This window comes from Phascolarctos cinereus, unplaced genomic scaffold, assembly GCF_003287225.1.
Source record: "Phascolarctos cinereus isolate Bilbo 61053 unplaced genomic scaffold, phaCin_HiC Scaffold_2;HRSCAF=192, whole genome shotgun sequence".
In the NCBI taxonomy this organism is placed as follows: Eukaryota; Metazoa; Chordata; class Mammalia; order Diprotodontia; family Phascolarctidae; genus Phascolarctos; species Phascolarctos cinereus.
Genome location: NW_027555625.1, coordinates 281,393,170 through 281,397,183, shown reverse-complemented (window position 1 = coordinate 281,397,183; position 4,014 = coordinate 281,393,170). Strand labels below are relative to the sequence as shown.

Here is a 4,014-nt window from a genome sequence, read left to right as displayed (position 1 = left end):
TGACAAACCTGCATTTAACCCCTTCCTATCTTCCTGAGCTCACGAGGGGCTTCTGCCTGGAATCAGAGATACCTTGATTGTCAGTTCCAAGGGAACAGATGGAAGACACCCTTCATCCTAGAAGGGAGAAGAAGCCAGGTGGCACAGTGGATAGAGCACTATGCCTGGAGTCAGGAAGATCTGAGTTCAAATCCAGCCTCAGGAACCCTTCCCCAGCATGGCTGGGATGGCTGTTATGTGGTTGGGTGTGTGGCGGCTACACTTGAGCATGGCGGGCCGGGCTGGCAGGGCATGGCGAATCCAGCAGGGCCTGGCCCCAAACCCCTCTGGCTATGGGCCCCTCACCAAGCTGCCCGACTGGTCCTATGCAGATGGCCAATGAAAGGCCAACTCCGACAAAAGGCACAGAGGGAAAAGTTTGCAAGATGAGTCGTGCTGCTGTCCCAGGAAATGGATGCAGGAATGAAGACTTGGGAGCAAAAGCAGCAGGAGAAAGGGCAAGAGGAGGAAAATAAACAGCAAAACCTGCTCAAGCCCAAAGGGGCTTCAATGAAGGGCCCATGAATCAATAAGCAAACCCCCTCCTCCAAAAAAAAAATCTAGCCTCAGACACTTTCTAACTCTGTGACCCTGTATAAGCCATTTAACCTCTGATTGCCTGACAAAATAGATCAGTGGATCTATTTTGGAGAAGGAAATGGCTTGCCAAGAAAACCCCAGATGGAGTCACAAAAGGTTGGATGAACCTAAAATGACTGAACAATAACATTAATAGCTAGCATTTATATAACACTTTAAAGTTGGCAACATGCTTTGAAAATATTATCTCATTTGATCGTCATAACAATGTCGGGAGGTAGGTACTGCTATTATCCTCATTTTACAGATGAGGAAACTGAGGCAAACAGCAGTTAAGTGACTTGACCAGGGTCACACAGCTAATAAGTGTCTGTCTGAGGCCAGATTTGAATTCGAGTCTTCCTGACTTTAGGTTCAACTCTCTGTCCACTGTACCACCTTGCTGCCTCTGTGACCTTAGAGATCATTTAGGGCAAACTTCCTCCTTTTACAAATGGGCAAACTGAGGCCCACAGTAAGGAAGGGACTTGTCCAAGGTCATACAGCCAACAAGAAGCAGTGGCCAATTCTCTTTCCATGACACCATGCTGCCTCCTCAGCTGCAGGCCTTCAGTAAACACTCTTGAGACTGGTTTGGCTTCTATGTCAAGAAATCAGCACTCTGCAAACTCACCCTTCTATGCACTGAGGATCAGCTATGAAGAGGATCTCTGTTAGAAGCCAAAACCCTTTTTCTAATGCAGGTAGTCCTCTCCTAACATTTGTTTCTCTAAGTTTGGATTTCAGGTAAGAGGTATTCTTAAGCTGGCTGTCAGCAGTAGCGTTTATACATAAGCCTATTTTTGGTATTCTGATACTGATGTGGTCATTCCTACTTTCTTTGCTGAGATTTTTTTCTCCCTAAGATTTCTTCCTCCTCCAAGGAGAAGCAGCTTATACATGGCTCCTTCTCTCCTTTGATATAGCCATCTGCCTAGGGCAGGCCTTCATCACCTCACACCTGGACTGTTGGCAATAGTCTGCTTCCAGCCTCTTCCCACTCCAATGCATCCATTGCTCAGTTGTCAAATTGCTCTTCCTAAAGTGCAAATTTGACCGTGTTACCCCTCGTATTCAATCAACTACATTGACTCCCTACTATCTCTAGGATCAAATGTAAAATCCTCTTTGGTCTCTAGAGCCCTCCATAGCCTGGCCTGGGGGTAGGGAACCTTTGGCCTCAAGGCCACATGTGGCCCTCTAGGTCCTCAAGTTCAGCCCTTTGACTGATTAGGGCCTCCTGCAGCCTCAAGACCACATGTGGTCTTGCTTGTATCTTGTTTGTACATAGTAGTTTTCCTGTTTTTCCTCTCAGACTATGAGATCCTTGAGAGCAGGCACAGTGAGGTTTTCATAGACCTTCTCGAGGTTGCAGGATTCTTTCCTGACCACTTTGCAAAGTGTTTTCCCTGATCTCTCAGTGGTTTTGAAGTAGTGTTAGAAACAGAAAGAGAAAAGGAGGCCTTTCCCCTGGAGAGCTTGGAGTCTTAACATCTCTGCTCCTTCTTTCCTACTTGGGAAAGCTGAGTGAATGGTCTGGTGGGAAAAGCTCAGGACTTGAACTCCAGTTCTGACACTTGTCACTTTCTTTCATATTTTGCTTTCTCATCTGTAAAATGGGGCTGTCTACCTTACTGGGTTGTTAGGGAGAAAGTACTTTGTGAATGTCAAAGGACTGTACAAATATGAGTTTTTATTATCCTCTTTCTACCTTATGACCTCCAAGGGGCTCTGAGGTCCTTTGAAGGGCTTTAAAGGTGGGGAGGTGGGCTCTAGGGTAGAAAGTCCTTCCTCATTATCAGTTACTAAAGTGACAGAGACCAGTAGTTAAGTGTGGAATGGGGACCCTGAGACCCTTTCAAGGGATCCATGGAATCAAAACCATTTTTATAACAACACTAAGGCATTCAACCTTCTGAGCAAATATTGACAGATATGACCCATCTAAACAAGAACTCCTTGGGGTCTTCAACAATTTTTTTATTTTTATTTTTTTGCTTTTTTGGTGAGGCATTTGGGGTTAAGTGACTTGCCCAGGGTCACACAGCTAGTAAGTGTCAACTGTCTGAGGCTGGATTTGAACTCAGGTCCTCCTGACTCCAGGGCCAGAGCTCTATCTACTGTGCCACCTAGCTGCCCCCTTTAACAATTTTTAAGATTGGAAAGGGCTACTGAGACTAAAAAGTTTGAGAACCAGGCTGGGAGCAAGCTTCTCTTCGTTGCCTCCTTCTGAGTGATTTAGTTATCCTTTGGATATTTGGGGGTAAAAATGGACCTGGAGAAGGCTTTGTCCTATCACCACCAAGAATGATGGTTCCATTAGCACAAGTGGGCTTCTCCTGGGCCCTTTCTTTTATCCACATGTCATTCCTGTATTCCCACTGGTTATTGAACTAGGCAGAAGTAGTATAATATAGTGGGAAGAGTCTAGGCCTGGGTATAATCGGTTGACCTGAGCTCTAATGGCAACTGAAGTTGCTGTATGACAAGTCACTTGACCTCTGTTTGACTATATGTATCAAACTGGTGTAATATTAATATTCATAATATTAACGTCTACTTACCTCTCTTGGTTATTAAGACAAAGATGAGATAATTAAGTCTGTGGGCCCTTTGGTAAACTATACAGAAATAAAGAACCAGCCAAAATAGACATTATAAAATCTGTCTATTAAAACCCAGGACATTTGACTAGAAATATAATTTGAGCTCTAAATGCATAGCATCCCAGCAGAGGGAAGTGATAGGCATTCTCTCTCTCCTTTGCTACCAGCAGACACAATGTGAGATATTGTGTTCAGTTCTATGTGTGCCATATTTTAGGAAGATTATTGATCATGTAATAATGTGATGTAGTAGTTAAAGTGCTGGGCTTGGAGTTAGGAAGACTTGGGTTCAAATCCTACTTCTATGTGACCATAAGTAAGTCACTTAACCTCTCTGAGACTCAGTTTCTTCATCTGTAAATTGAGAGGGTAGGACTAAATGGCTTGTAAGGTCCTTCCCAGTTCTAAATCTGTGTCTTCTATGTCCAGAGGAAAGCAAGCAGGATGGGATAGGGATCTGAAACAATTCCATAGGAAGATTGGGGGGAAATACTGCAGATATTCCACCTGGAAGGCAAAGTGGGTAGGTGGGACCAACAGTAGTCTAAAAAGTTTGAAGGTTTGTCACATCTCATTAACTTTATTCTCCTTAACACACACTATGGATCCAGTCCAACTGACCGTCTTACTATTCCTCAGTGTTCAGCAATTCATCCCCAAGCTCTGAGTCTTTGCACTGGCTGTCTCCAAAGTCTGGAATGCAGCCCTCCCTTGCTTCAGCCTCTTAGGGTCTCCTCTTCTCTCAAAGCTCAGCTCAAGAAGCACCATCTACATGAAGTCTTTCCTGAAG

The 4,014-nt window shown here is 44.4% G+C and overlaps 1 pseudogene; it reads left to right on the top strand.

The window, feature by feature from the left end:
• Window positions 1-217: 217 nt before the first annotated feature.
• On the top strand, window positions 218-590 carry LOC110207354 (large ribosomal subunit protein mL52 pseudogene; annotated as a pseudogene).
• The last annotated feature ends 3,424 nt before the right edge of the window (window positions 591-4,014 follow it).